General features: G+C 37.0%; 1 long non-coding RNA gene across 3 annotated transcripts; it reads left to right on the plus strand.

Annotated features, from left to right (window-relative positions):
- Positions 1 to 339: 339 nt before the first annotated feature.
- Positions 340 to 3365, plus strand: LOC110923514. Of its 3 annotated transcripts, none has more exons than XR_002584131.2 (4): positions 340 to 521; positions 626 to 736; positions 1543 to 1837; positions 2893 to 3365. It is a non-coding gene; the product is annotated as an uncharacterized LOC110923514 (long non-coding RNA). The 3 variants fall into 3 exon arrangements; XR_002584133.2 differs by having other exon boundaries at positions 346 to 521; positions 1654 to 1837; XR_002584132.2 differs by having other exon boundaries at positions 350 to 521; positions 1647 to 1837.
- The last annotated feature ends 13082 nt before the right edge of the window (positions 3366 to 16447 follow it).

The raw sequence follows: 16447 nt of genomic DNA on the forward strand, positions 1-16447 counted from the left end.
TATTAAGATTAATATATTTTAACTAGAAAAACTAAATATAGAACACAATAGGTCATGCATATATTCATGAGCAGTATTGATTAAGTTGATTTTGATTGACGACAAAAAAACCTGAGGCTGACGGGTATGAGACTGGTACAAGATTGAGAAAAAAAATTTTGTGAGTATGAGACGAGTATCAAGTTAGGTGAAACCCGACCTAGTTACCCGAAACTATATACCAGTTTACCCGAATCGTATACCTGAATATATGCTCAAAACTATATATTTTAATGACATTGTTTATATTTATAAAATAGTTTGTATTTTTGTGAATCTCTCAAGTTGAATCTTCCTTCTCAATAATTTTTTAAATTTTTTTTATTTTCCCTCCCTGCTGTTTCCCCAAAATTGGTTTCCCTCTCTCCCAAAACTGACCCGCTCACATTTACACCCTTCATTCATCCCTTTTAGCCCTAACTGGTTGAGTGGTTTCCCCTCTAAAATGGGTTCTACTTTATTGCTTTTATCTCTTTTAGAAGGTGATTTTTTATTTATTTATTTTGTTTACTCATTACGTGTTATTGCAGATCAGGAAATCAAAGACTCAAACGTTATTTACAATTACAATTGCTTTTGATAATAGGGCTTGCGATCCTTTTGAGGAACTGACGTTATTGACTTCTTCTTCTATCGCCATCCATGAACTTATGTTCTTGTTCCTTTTTTTTTTTCCTGAAGTTATACGGATTTGAAGGTAAGTCTACATAAAATAATTTAATCTTATATGAAATCTAGGTGATTGGTTATGGTTTGAATCTTATTTATTATTTGAGATTTGGGGGCTGGAATGATAGGAATTTGTTCATTTTTTTGCTTGATTCAATAATGCACACCACCTGTTTGTTGAAATGTTTAAGTAAAGATCTTTCTTCATGATTAAAGACGGATCAATTATTAGGTAGCGTTCGTTTCATGGAATGGAATGGGATGGAATTGGGAAGCTTTTCTTTGTAAAATTGATCTTGGTTTGGGGAGGGAGGAATTTGAAATCCAATGAATTTCTTTAATCAATGAAATTTGTGACTATTTCAACATTCCATTCCATTCCTTCATTAGAGTGAAGGATTTCTAAGGAATGTTGAAATAGTCACAAATTTCATTAGAGTGAAGGATTTCAAATTCCTCCCTCCCCCAACCAAGATCAATTTTACAAAGAAAAACTTCCTAATTCCATTCCATTCCATAAACGAACGCTACCTTAAGGTTTTGTACTTATGTGAGACGATAAAGTTCATAGTAGAAATTGGGAATTAGTGATAAACTAGCTAGAATGATGTTTGTTGAAATGAAAAACCTTATCTTACTGTTGGTGTATGTGATTGGTTGATCATTAAGTATGTTCTAGATTGGTTTCTTCCTGAATTTGACTCTTATTCGATGCAAGAAAAATTGAAATATGAAGTTAGTGTATCATGTCTTAGATAATGTATATAACTAGTTTTTCATTCAAGTATGTATCATGGTGTTGGCTTTTTAATCAACTTCTTTTTCATGTTTTAGGATTACATTTCATTCACTCATGGCTGGTCACCACTTGATATTGAAAAGGTGGTGTTGGCTATCATGTTGGTTGATAATATCTTTTATTTTTGTGTGTATATCAGTATTAAGACCAGGGGCAGATCTAGGTTGAGACGTATGGGTTCACACGAACCCACTCGATTTCAAATTTTCCATAGAAATGTTAATAGAAAATTTGGGATGAACCCATAAAAGATATTCGGGATGAACCCATTTGCGAAATTGATGGAGGGCGGAGCGGTTAAAGCAAGTGCTTATATGTCTGAAGTTACAGGTTCGACTCCTCTTAGAATTAATTAATACCTTTGAAGTTTTTTTAATCTAAACAGAGCTTGGTTAAACCAATGCCCCCATGACCTCATTCCTTAAACAAACCACAAAAATAGATCCCCAAATCTCTAACTAGGAACCCAACCACTGAATTTGTTATCTTGGCAACATTCTTGACTTATTGTACATGCTAATGTAATGAATATGTTTTTTGTTATTTTTTTTTACAGAAACCAAATAATTTAGATTGTAATCTTATAGGTTTTTAGGGGAAGATCAGCCAGGACATCAATAGTTTCTACAAACTGGTTGGTTTGCAAATAGATGCATAGAAAGCAAAATATGAATGTTTTTTTTTTCTACTAGATTAGAGGTTATTTTACTTTTTAGTTGGCTTGCATATAGATGGGTCTTTGGGTCTCTATCTAGTATCTACCTTGTATTGATCAACATAATAGAATACAAAAAATATCACTATTTAGTTTTAACTTAGTTGTGGGTCTCTGTTAAGGTAAGTTATTGTTCGTGAAAACTCTGTAAGATAAGACATGACCTGGATTGGCTTATTTCATATAAATAAGTTTCTTTCTGTTACCTCGTTTGGTGTCTACATGAATTGACCATATTTTACTTTCTTATAAAAGTAAGTTTCTTTATTTTCAAGTCCTGCTGAAATTTTTGGTTGTTTGGTTGTAACTTGTAAGTGGTTAACTGGACCAATTAAGCTTAATAATTGATAAACCAAAATTGACTTAATCGAAACCGATTGGTTATTATTGATACATATGATGACACTTCAAGAAAATGGTAAGTTCTTTCTAGTTTTTCTTTTTGAAAATTTTGTATGTGTTGACTTTTAAAAGTCAGTATCTTGTTCTATGGTTCAAATCATTCAACTATAAAGACATCATTTAGCAATTGTGGTATGATAACAGAGAGCACATATAATACATGGTTCTTGTTATGTTCTTTCTTATTGGCTGTTGTTTTTCGACAAGCAACTTGTATTTTTAGGTTATCGGTTGCTTATTTTTAAAATTTTCTTATTCTCTTTTGAAGGAACAAATGACGAATTACAAACCTCCAGATGATGAAGTGTTTTGGTTGATCCCTCTACAGTTGTAATGAACAACGAGCATGATGGCTATATTTGCATTTGTGGAGAGGTGTTACTATGAAAATGATAAACAAAATGGAAGGTGGTGAGAAACTATAGATCATTCTGGTCAGCCGAGGCAACCATTCAAAGCGAGCCTTGAAGTTGAAAAGATAGTTACTTGAAAGGTAAAGAAGTTTTTGAAGAGTCAAAGGAAAAAGGCTGAGCTAGAAGCCATGCAAAAATATGTTCTCAGCCAATGTACAAACTTTAAAGCTACGATGTATCATGGAAAACTACCTATTGAAGTATTTCAAGATCTTAGAGATGAATAGAAGGTTTTCATTACTTTATATCATTGTTATATTTTAATTAAAGTGTTATTTTGAGTTTAGACATATGTTAAATAACGATATAAGATTACCTATTATATTTACGTTATTATTGTGCTTGTGTAATTGAGATATTGTTGTATACTAATAGAATTTTTAGTATTTCATACAATGATGCTATAGAGTTGCATTTAAAAGAAAACAAGTTGCATTTCTTGTAAATAAATCTTATAAAAAAGTGTTGCATTCGGTGTAAAAAAAGTTGCATTTTAGTGTAGCAAAGGTTGCATTTAAGTGTTTGAAAAGTTGCTTTAAAAAGTAGAAAAGTTGCATTAGCATGCAAAAAGGTTGCATTATAAAAAGTTTGCATTTGAATAGTATATGCAACCCTTTAAAAAAGGGTTGCATTATCTGAGAAAAAGGTTGCATTAGGTCTAATGCAACTTCACCTAATGCAGCTCTTGATAAAAGGTTGCACTAGGCCTAATGCAACTTTTTCAAGGCCTAAAGAAACATTTTACAGGGGTTGCATTAGCTTCATTTTCTTGTAGTGTAAGGGGGTGAGGATGTAACACCTCGAAAATTCATGTCCAATATTATATCGACACGTGTCATGGACTTTAAACGTGTAAAGGACTGAATTAGAAGGGCGGAAGTTGACAAACAAGGAAACTGTGTGAATATAAGGATCCAGAATGTTAACAATGGATAAATATATTTTAAAATAGCCCTACAAGATGTTTATACCTTCAAACGAATAAGTCATGGATCATACGAAGCTAAATATAAAAGAAAGTGAGAAATTACAAACTACAGGGGCTAAATGTGTCAACATGTGCAAAGTATACCTCTGAGTGACCTTTTGGCAGACCCGAAGCTTTGTAATGATAAAATATACTCACTAGAATATGTGGTTAAAATTTCATAAAGTTTCGTTATCGTATGAGAAAGTTATGATCAAATTCGTGTACGAGGGGTTAAAAGCGTCAACGTTGAAATTTAAGGCCTTACGGGTGATCACAAAGTTAACCGAGGACTTAACAGTGTTTGGTTATGCCTTGGAGCCCTTAAAAGTAAAGTTAGAGGGTTGAAAGTGCAATAAACAAAGTTAAAACCATGTTTGGAAGGACCAGGGGCTGAAATGTAATTAGCTGAAACTTGTTTGGCTGGTTACCTACTTGCTAGCGTAGCGCGAGCAACTCCCCCTTTTATCGTAGCGCTACGCGACGACCTGAGCTGGACAGATTCATGTACAGATGCGAGTTTCAGCAGGTTGCACCGCCTTAGAAGCCTTGTATTCAATTCTAGGGACTTGTTTGATGGTTTTTCAAGCGTAGGGACACTTGTAAATGATCAAGGATCATCTATAGGCTTTAGTGGATTGATCTTGTGAGTTCTAAAGTCCTATATAAGAGCATGCTTGTTACAACATTTGACACCCACTTGAAAACTCTCACAACTTCAATTCTGAAGATTTCTGGAGCTCAAGTCCTCTTCTTAGTGATCATTAATCGTGCTTAGGACCTTTGTAAGTGTCCTTAACCTTTCCTTAATTCGGTTTAGCTTAGTTTATCAGCTTAAAGTCAATCCGTTGTAATTAAGGTTTGACTTCGTCATTAACCTTGATTTGTCCAGTCAAATTTCAAATTGAAAGTACCTATGAGTTGGTAATTATGTGGGCATTAAACCCTTAAAAGGTCACCCTCTGATTCCCACTCTAATTAGGTCAATTGTCGAGTCAAACTTGATTCTAAAAAGTCAACAGAAAGCTAATTTTCAAATAAATGCATAATATAACTTGGCAATTAATGTAGAAGCTATGCAACCTGTTTTGACATTAATATAACTTGGCAATTAATGTAAGAACATGTCTAAACATGTTCAACTCGACAATTTTCAGTTTAAGCTCGGTTCGGGGCCGAAAGTCGCATAGTTTGACTTATGCCTTGACTTTCAGTTCTGACCCATTTGAGCATGAGTTAGGAATGCCTTAGAGCTCTAATAGGACCAAGTTACCTATAAGTATAACCCTCTGAGATTATACAACTTGGTTCATTGGTTATCTAATTCATATGCATGATTTCGTTAAATGCTTAAATGTTGACTATTATGCCCTTGTTGCCTTAAAATGTGATTTTTGAAAAAGTGAAAGGATAGAAACCTTCACTACTGATTTATAAACTTGTCCGTAGAATTTGACATCAGTTTGAGGTCTAGGTTAAGAGTTATGCTCATTAGCGTAATTAAGAAGCTTTTAAGTAAATAAACCGCATAATTAGCATATAGCCTATCTAAACCCGATTTTTAATACCAAACTTATTACCCACTGATGTAATAAAATTTTTATTTATTTTTAGGCTGAGCATAACATAGGGTTCTAAGCTTGATTCGGTAATTGCCGATTTTGCCCTTTTAGGCTATAAAATGAGTTTTACAAATCCTTTTGACCCCAAACCTTTTTCTACTGATTTAATATGATAAATAAAGTATTTTGAGCCTTCTGGAATAATAAAATTATCAGCTTTCCTTTGAAAACCCGAAAATGGCTCCAAATCGCCTTTTTAAGCATTTCTAATGCATAGTGTGTATTAAAACCATATTAGATACATAAGACTTGATACCTACTGATATTTTAAGTTAACATTTATAATTCAATAGTAGGTAAAAGTTTTGAAGTCAGATTTCCGGATTTGACCTTTAAACCTTAGGTGAAATTACCAAAATGCCCTTTCGATGCATAGAATGGTTAGAAATGATAAATTTCACATATAGGTTATACCCTACTGATAAAACTTAGTAAATTAAGTATTTTTACTGATTTAATCAGACCCGAAACGCAGATTACTATTTAACCACTTTTATAACCTTTAAAATGACCAAAATACCCCTACGGGGCATAAATTGGTTTTAAACTCGTTTTGGGCATAATAGAAGATATCCTACTGATGTCACAACATATTTAAAGCATATTAACTTTTGTAACATGTTCATGACTCTTTTGGTTACCCGTTACGCGTGTTTCGCGTTCGGATCGGCCTATGTAACTAGTTTACATATATTAGCCGAAACGGGTCAAACCATATCGTTTTTGTCTCAAAATCCAGAATGTGTTTAAGTTACCCATATTAAACAAGCAGGCAAGCTTGTCGGGTCAAAACCACATTCTAAACCGGTCTTCGCTATATCATGCGTTCCAGATTAGGAGCCCAGTAAAAGCTACGTGCACTTGCTGTATTTGATTTATACTTTGCTCAGATAAATACCCTTAACTTATTTTCCCTATACGGGCTTGGGATACGGTACTACAAAAGTACCGCTTGGTTGGGTGTATGTAGTCATTTAAATCGTATTGTGATTGATGTATTTACATAACCTGTTTGATATGTATTATTTGGTGTATGGCCCTCGGGGGTTAAATGACCATGCCCCGGATATCCTTGGCATCATTCATGAAATGGCCACGACCTAAGCACGGGGTGTAGGCGTACACCTGACAGTTGCATTATGTAAAAACTGGTATCCCACTATAAGGAATCGACCTTGTGGGCATTATACCTGTGGCGTGTCAGTTAACTTAAGTCCGGCCCTACAAACCGGCCCTAATGGACGACAAATGAGTAAAACTGTATACAAGATTATTTTGAATAATTGTCCCAAGTTATAAAATATTTTTTCCCAAGTTCATTTAAATCAATTTTCAAACTCTTTTCAAAATGAGTCAGTTAAGTTGTATTTACCAGTGCAAACTGACGTATTTTCCAAAAAAGGCTAAGTGCAGGTGCTAGACGAAATAGGCTGGCTACTCCAGGCATCATTACTCAAGTCTCGCAAGCTTTAGATGTCAAAGTCTGTTGAACAGTTTTCCTTTTTATTTGATCCGCCTGTGGATCTGTTTCGACTGTGTTGTAATACTTAAACATTACATTTTGTTCAGTTGAAATAAATCTATATCTTTTGCTTCCGCTGTGCATTTTATATGTTGTGTTGTTTGACTATGATGATATCAATGACGTCACGATACTCCCCACCGGGCCCACCGGTGACACGTGGAAAATAGGGGTGTGACACCAACCTGGAGGTAAAGCCTACCGTATTGAATTGTCATAGGATGTATAGATCCTACTCTCGTGTCATTCTGTTATTCTTAACCCTACTCCTTTCTCTCTACATGACAGGTTAACCTACTCAACCTCGAGCATGCACCTTCCAGACCTTCATGGACTGTAGGTCTAGCTCTTTCAACGGTACCGAGGGAGCCGTGGGTCTTTTTCACTGGTTTGAGAAAATAGAGTCAGTTTTCGAGATGTGTGAAGGCCCTGTTGCAAATAGGGTGAAGTTTGCAACTGGAACACTCGAGGGAAGTGTGCTCTCCAGGTGGAACGCACAGGTGCAGATGTTAGGATTGGCGACTGCTAATGCCTCTCCTTGTGTAAGTCCTAAAACAATACAATCGGATATCAAACACCAAACAAGTAGCGGAATTACAAGTAAGATGTGAAAGACTGAAAAGCAAATGTATTGATTCAATCAACAAGAACACACAAATTCAAGAGATCCGTCTGGTATTCAAGTCGCACAAAAGGCACAATGTTTGCAATAGAATCAACAACCACAAATGACTAAGGAATCCCCTATTTATACTAGCATAGGAGATCCTATTACATTGGGCCAAGCCCATACCCCAAAGACTATTAAACAACCTGTCACACCCCGGCCGTGTATAACATGCAACCGCGGCGGAAACGCCGGGGAGTGTTGTGGACAGAATTAAATTGTTTCATAACCATGGCATACAAGTTGTATTTTATTTATAAACAAAGGTGTTACATTGTCTTGGAAATAGAGTACGGAAATCAAAACATAATTAAGCTAGTTCAAACTTCATTTTTAGGCTCTAAGGCACAGGTCCGCCCTAGGATCATGATCATCGTCCTATGGAATAGCTCCTGAAAACACATGTGAAAGTAGGTACGTCAGCATAAAAATGCCTGTGAGATACATAGTTTTTGTGAAAATGGGATTCATGACTTATGTTTAAAGAATGTTTAATAACAGTCAGTCATGAACCTTGTAATTTGTCTTGCTTTGTAAACCATTTGAAAAACGATAACATCAAACGATATGTATAGATAAGTGCAAGGTTAAACGAATAACCAAGTAAAATGAGTTGAATAAGATAAGTTGTTTGTGAAAATAATGTCTTGTGAAGAATATGTTATTTATGTAAAATGTAATGTGTCTAAACTGAAATGACTTAGATAACGCCACGATATGTAACATTATACAAACATTTATATATAGGAAGTACCAGCGGCGTATCCACCATGTTTGTATCATATTACATACGCCACGTTACTTAAATCATTCACCCAAACCAATCCACCATGTAAATTGTTCATGTGTAAACCAAATGTCAAGTGTTATTGTAAACCATGTCAAATGTTTATGTTCAAATGTAAACCACCAAACGTATATGTCAATGTCGACGTGTTTATGTTCAATGTAAATCATGTAATGTGAAATCCCAAAATGTATCATGTATGGTAAGCGAAATGTATCGACTTAAACCATATGCACAAAACAAGTCGTTGAAGTAAAACGTGGTTTAAATCAGCGTTATGTTCTGCGGGAAATGCATGCTCTATTGATATTAACATTTATGTGGTATTGTAAACTATGCATACATCCAAGCCTTGAGACTGCGGCGATAAACCCTTAAACAAATTAAAGGTTTATCTAAGTTATGTATATCGAATTCGGTCATTCCTTCCAGTCCTATCAAACCCAGGACTTCAGGAATGGGAGTTGTCAATTCCTATGGTACCACTACCTACTAACGAACGGCGTGATCAATGTTAATGAATGTATTGTCCCATGTTAAACAAACCAAATGTCATAACAAAATGAAGGCATGTGATGTAAACAATTGTACTAAGTATGCTAAGTAAACATACGAAGCAGAAATGTTCATGTAAATCAATGTCTTGTGAAAAGCGTGTTATTTGTATAAAATGTTCTATGTCTCAAATTGAAATGATTCAAATAACGCTACGATATGTAATACCATACAAACACTTATATATAGGAAGTACCAGCGGCGTATCCACCATGCTTGTATCATATTACACATGCCTCGTTATTTAAATCACTTACTCAAACCAAACCATCAAGATGAAATGTTTAACAACGGTAGAAATGTTCATGTATAGTCAAATGTCTATTGTCAAATGTAATCCATGTCAACGGATACCACTGGTTTACACGGTTCAATGGTTACAGACGGTTCATGAAATCAAAGGGGTAAGACGGTTCACATAGTCAAATGGTTACAACGGTTCAAAATGTAGTGTAATGTGTTCATATGCTGGATGAGCATATGCAACAGAAATGCAATGTGAAACAATGTACTACGTATGCACACAATGGGCGTACGTAGCATGAAATGTATTGTAGAGTACAATGGTTCAAAATGTAGTATAATGTGTTCATATGCTGGATGAGCATATGTAACAGATATGCAATGTGAAACAATGTACTACGTATGCACACAATGGGCGTACGTAGCATGAAATATATTGTAGAGTACAACGGTTCAAATGTAGAGTAATGTGTTCATATGCTGGATGAGCATATGCAACAGATATGCAATGTGAAACAATGTACTACGTATGCACACAATGGGCGTACATAGCATGAAATGTGATGTAAAGCAATGTACTAAGTACGCACACAATGGGCATACATAGCATAAACATAATGAAATCATGTACTATATATGTACTATCGAACATAGCAGTATATGATGTGAAAACCGGAAAGCATGAAAGTAACAAGTAGGCACATGTGTTTCACCCCAAAACAGTTTGGAAAACAGTAAAAGAGGGGTTCAATGTACTCACCTGAGATTGCTTTGAGTTCCTTGTATAATAACCAGATAGTGCTAAAGATCACGGAATATCAACGGCACCTAATAGGTAGCTCTGTTAATATACCGGACCAAATCGGAAGATCGGATAGTACGCGGGTTCGTAAACCAAACGAGTATGGAGACTCGTGTAATACGGTTCAACAAAGCCTACATACTAAAATGAAACTTAACCTAAGTGCTTACGGTCCAGCACGACCCGTTTAGGTAGCTTATGCCACCTTACGCGTCGTTCGCGTAGAACGCGTTCGGAACGCCTAACATCGTGACCACAAGGTATAACCTCGGAAGGTTATAGCTATGGTCACCTAATGTGTTTGGTCAGGTCCTAATGACCGACCAAATGGGTCGGGTTCGAAAGCATAAGCGATGGTTTAGATCGCTTACCTTACGACCCTATATAAGCACTATACTAAAAGTGACGAGCTAAGCATGTTAGAACATGCTTAACTAAGTTTGAAAACAGGTTTGACATCAAAACAAACGGCTTTGATGCCCACGAGTAGTTTGGTTACAAAATATGCAAGAATGCACATTTTGGCCGAAACTACGACTCGTCACTGAGCCTAGATAACGTGGTGATCAGTAGGTATGGTCACTATGGACCATAACCATCGTGATCACGCTCACGTTATGAAGTTCCATGAACTTCGCATCGACCATAAGCTGGTCAATGCAGAAAGTCAACTAAACGTTGACTTTCGGACTCGAAAAGCGAATAAAAGAGCGAAAGAAGACTTACGGAGGGTCCCCGAGTGCAAATCAAGATCAAATAGCTCAGGTATGAAACAATGGTTTCAACTTAGAGCTTCAAGATCTGATTTTGTGATTTTTACACTAAAGGGGGGGGGGTATTTATAGGAAAGGTGGAACCGTTAGGATCGTTTTATCGAATATCGTGCCTTGATCTCGTGCGTACATGTGTCCAGTGGATAAGTTCAGTGAACTTGACCCTTGGCCCTTCATTTGGGTGAAAAGGCATCGCCCTTTGATCGAACGAAAGGCCAGATTCTGCATTAAATGCAAAATCTTTCTGTCAGACATCCCCACGCGGCCCGCCTCACATTTGGGCAAAACTCACGCGGGCCGCCTGGCCCTCTCTGATCTGCACCACTTGCAGAATTTACACATTTGGTCCCTGTTGCGTGTTTAAGCTATTTCCAGCCCTTCTAAGACCTGTAAAGCCATCTTTAAGGCCCTAAAATGATGCCTAAACATTGTGGACATGAAACATGCCCAAAAATATGTCGGATGTCGGTTCGTTTGGCCGTACGATCGCGATGTTCGCTTAATTACGACGGAATGCGCATAAGCGTGAAAGACGATCCAAATGACGCGACGAATGGATTTTTCTCATGCCAAACACTAAGGCATAATATAAGGATGCTTACATAAATTTTTGGATGTCCGGATGTATTCAGAACGTAAGTTATGCGCGAAAGTGCAAACTTGTGCACTTTTTGACACTTTTAGTCCCTGAATGATCCAAAAGTTCGTTTTAGCATACCAAACACCTCAAAGCCTATTTCTAAGCTATGTAAAGGATATTTATGGTATGTTTAACTTATGGAAATGTTCCGGAATGTTCGTTACAGTTCAAATTGGCATACTTTCGCAGTTTGTCAAGTTTAGTCCCTGTAAGCGAATTAACTTGTTTTTGCTATACCAAAACCTTCAAAACTTATTTCTAAGTTATGTAAAGGTTATTTAAGGTATGTTGAGTATATGTTGATGTTCCGGAGTATTTGTCGCATTAAACTGAGTACGTTTACGCACCAGTTTGCGTATAATTCTCCAGAAAGCGATGTAGAGTTTGAATTTGAACAAAAGTCAAAACATGAAAAATGCAAAACACAACCAAACAAACATTGGGATCAAATAACATTATTTTATTGATAATTGAACTGTTCACAATGATTACAGGCACAAATGTTACACAACCAAATAAACCCACATAGTTTCGAACGCAAACCATACATATTAACCCAAGACAGACGCAAACCTATACTAGATTATACCCTTACAATATCCCCCTAGGTTTGTGTTGTCTTGGCGTCTTTGGCTTCACTTCTGCTTCCTCTGTTGCTTCTTTGCTTGTTCCTTCTTTTACCCCTGCAACTCAGGTTCTCCCAACATATGGACCGAACAGCTGTGTCTCCACCCTTGTACGCTGCCCTGACCACAACTTAAAGTTCATTATCTGAGCCACAGCTCCTGTCCAGCTTTTAGCAGACACTTCATACCGAGGATCACTCTGAATTTGCGTCTTTGCCAGGAGATTGATGTCATTTTCGCCAAAACACATCAAATCTCGAGTATTGATAAACCTGTATTCAGCATCGTCACAAACAATGACCACTTGACCAGAAACAGGATCATACATCCAAAACTGCAAGTTCTTCAACGTGTTATCAGGAAGCTCCTTTAACAATGGCACTGTGTTTGTTTGTTTTGTTGCAGGCCACTTAACTATTTTGTACGGCTTCCCGGTAGCAGGATCCAACACCTCTTCATCCTCTTCAACAGTAGACTGAGTCAATTTCACGTCCTTAAAATTGACTCGCGCCTGTTGCTGCAGCCTGTTAAAGAAGTTAACGCCAAACTTGCAGTTTGGATTCGTAACCTGATTATGAAATCCTGCATTGCTTAATTCCCTCAGATCAACTGGAGTCCAGGACTCGAATGCTTCAGACTTAGCATAATACTCTACATCTCCATTTTTCCGCAGCACTATGAGCATTCCTTTTCATCGTTGTATGCCCAGCTTTTAATACCTGATATGTTCCCCTTTTTGCTTTTCTCTGTAGTGACCACATACCAATCAGGTTGATCCCCAAACTGCAAGTTCCTCTCAGCCCCTACATTCCTCATGACGACCATTTTCTTTCTTGGTTTTTGATTTGCCGTACGAGGAGGATTTTCATAGTACCTATTCATTGTCACACCCTAACCGATGGCGGAAACATCGGGATGAGACGAAGTGTGTATAGATTGATAGAGACGTCATAACACTATGTGGCAATATTTAATTTAATTCAAATTTCATTTCAAAACTAAATGTCATACAAAATTTAAAAGGAAATAACAACATTGTTTCAACAAGTAACATAACAACAAAAGATAGATAAATTTAGGTGTGTATCTAGCCACCCTAAACTTGTTTCATCAGTCATCCATACTTCAATAATCAACCTGCAACATGTATTAAAATAGAGTTTCAATGCAAAAGCAAAGAGCGAGTATACAAGTTTGTTTACATAGCATAATAGAATAAAAACTCATATCCAACATGAACATGATAAAATAGTTTCAGCCATGCTAGTTTACGCAGTCCAAGTGATAGCCCAAGTTTCCAATGCGTTAAAGTACCTAACCCAAAGTTTCACGGGAGGTTAATATGTCTCCTCCTAACAATACCCCTCGACTACAAATGGGGGAGGTGCATTACCCCTATAGCGCTACCATTGTTAAGGCGGAACTACACACAAGGATTAAACGTTCACATAGCACAAAATAGTCTCAAGTATCACAAGTTTCATGTTTCATGTTTAAAAGGATAGAGCATGTTTCAAATGAGTTTCAAGTGTCACGTGCGTTTAATATAGAATACATGTTGCACCCAAAGTGTTTAAAAGTAAAAATGGGTTCGAGTATACTCACGGTGGTTGCAAGCTTTCCTACTTGAAATCCCGCGAGCGAGTTTGGTGGATGGATTAAGTTGGAGCACCTAGTGGTGTGTGTGTTTGGCGTATAACGGAAGATTATGAATTTGGAGTTTAACATAACATAAAGTATGATATCAAAATAATCATCTTTAACTTATACTCTTATATGACACTGCGTAACCACTAGGGTTATATTGTATTTCATGGGTAGTAAGCCCATTAGAATCATATTTGGAGTGTTAAGTCTTAGATGTCATTCTACTACTTTAACATATAAACACAAGTTTAATATTAAAGGTTCGAATGTGTGTGTATATATATTTAAGTATTACATATTATCAAGTTCAATATTTCAAGTAGGAGGTAGAAGATTAAGATCTTCGTTTAGGCACCTCGAGTCATTCATGAATGTCATTTATGGGGTAGGAAGAGCATGTTTCCATTTAGGGACCCCTTGAATGTTCACCACTTCACTTGATGTAAAGACAACCAAGGAGGGTCTCGAACTAGGGTTAATATAAGTATGTAACTAATCTAAACTAAAAGAAATCATCAAATCATGTGAGGATTTCATGTTGGAACAACCCAAGTTGTTCCACAATCACTCATTCATCAAGGTCTAAGCTTGACATGACTTGTGGGTTAAATACCCTAACAAAACAGAAAGTTTATGAGGTTTAGTCCTCTGATTTAAGTGTCTCAACCATGTTTTTAAGCTTAACCAACCATAAGAGGGGTTGTAAGCATTAGGACATTGGTTTGAGTTGTGTTAAACACAAGTTGGATGAAGTTTGCATAAGATGTAACAAAACAGAAAGTTTTTGGTCAATTTCGGAGCAATTCCAGGTCTGATTTCTCCAAGGAGAAGACAAGGAATCCAACTCCATGATTAACCAAGAAAATAGGAAGAAGAATCAAGTGTTTTCATCAAGAAATGAGCAAGTTATACCAAGTTTAGTGTAGAGGTATGAATCTGTCCGAAAATGCAGATTCTTGCTGGAACTTGAGAGTGTTTTTGAGAGATTTGAGTGTGATGAAAGTGTCCAAGTGCTTGGAGGACCTTGGGTACTTATAGGGAGGTGATTAGGGTTGATTAGAGGTGTTAACAAGAGCCAAAACTCGGTTTAAACAAGGAAATCCCGCTCAAACACGAAGCTGGTCGCGACTGTCCACCTTTCTACAGACCTGGGGTCCACGCGGCCCGCCTGGGATAACCAGGCAAGTTAACGCGGGCCGCGAGCCCTTTGTGGTTCGGAAACAAGTTTCATTTTTTTACATTTTGGCCCCTATAGTTGTGTAATTGATGATTTAAGGTGTTTTAAGGACCATTCTTGCCACAAAAGCATATTTTAAGGTAAACCCAAGTACGAGGAGTATAAACCAAGTATAATTATGCGTATAAGTATCAATTCAAGTGTCGTTCTCGTTCAAAACACGATCCATGCATAAGTTTAGATTCATTACAAGTTTCGCACATAGTTTCCAAGAATCACGATTAAACATAGATTGTTTCACCAAAACAAACATACGAGCATACATAGAAAGCGTATAACATAGATGTAACAAAATATAAGCTTCATTAATGATCCAAGTCTCGGTTTGATAACGATTACAAGGAATGAAACGATAACAAGAATACAAAGTTTCCAAAAATAGAAATACGAACAAAACTTTCTATAAATGGAAAGTACAAAAGAGCCGGGCGTTACAGTCTCCCCTCCTTTAGGAAATTTCGTCCCGAAATTTAGGAAGACGCAGGGAAAAGATGAGGATACTTTGACTTCATATCCTTTTTGAGTTCCCAAGTAAATTCGGCGCCACGTTTTCCTTCCCTTCTAACCTTGACGATTGGAATCTTACTGCGCCTTAGTAACTTGACTTGCTGATCCACGATTTCTACAGGTTTTTCCACAAAATGCATAGTATCGTTGATTTGAAGATCTTCGAGAGGAACTTGAAGCCCTTCATCAGCGAGACATTTCTTTAGGTTAGAGACGTGGAACGTTGGATGAACGTTGTTGAGCTCTTGAGGTAAATCGAGTCGATAAGCCACTTTACCAACCCTTTCGAGTATTTTGAAAGGACCAACATAGCGAGGGGCAAGTTTTCCCTTTTTACTAAAACGAACCACTCCTTTCCAAGGAGACACCTTGAGAAGGACATGGTCACCAACGTTGAATTCCATAGGTTTGCGTCCCTTGTCGGCGTAGCTCTTTTGACGACTTCGAGCCTTGAGTAGATTGTCACGGATTTGAAGAATCTTATCCGTTGCTTCTTGTATGATCTCAGGGCCAGTAAAATGTTTGTCACCAATCTCGTGCCAGCTTAAGGGAGATCGGCATTTGCGACCATACAATGCTTCGAAAGGAGCCATTTGAATACTGGAGTGGTAGCTATTGTTGTACGAGAACTCGATCAAAGGTAAATGCACATCCCAACTACCACCAAAGTCGATGACACAAGAACGGAGCATGTCCTCTAGGGTTTGGATAGTACGTTCAGTCTGTCTATCCGTTTGAGGATGAAAGGCCGTACTAAAATTCAAATGTGTACCCATAGCGGACTGAAAAGTTTGCCAGAGACGCGAAGTGAATCG

Source organism: Helianthus annuus, chromosome 17 (assembly GCF_002127325.2).
Source record: "Helianthus annuus cultivar XRQ/B chromosome 17, HanXRQr2.0-SUNRISE, whole genome shotgun sequence".
Classification (NCBI taxonomy): domain Eukaryota; kingdom Viridiplantae; phylum Streptophyta; class Magnoliopsida; order Asterales; family Asteraceae; genus Helianthus; species Helianthus annuus.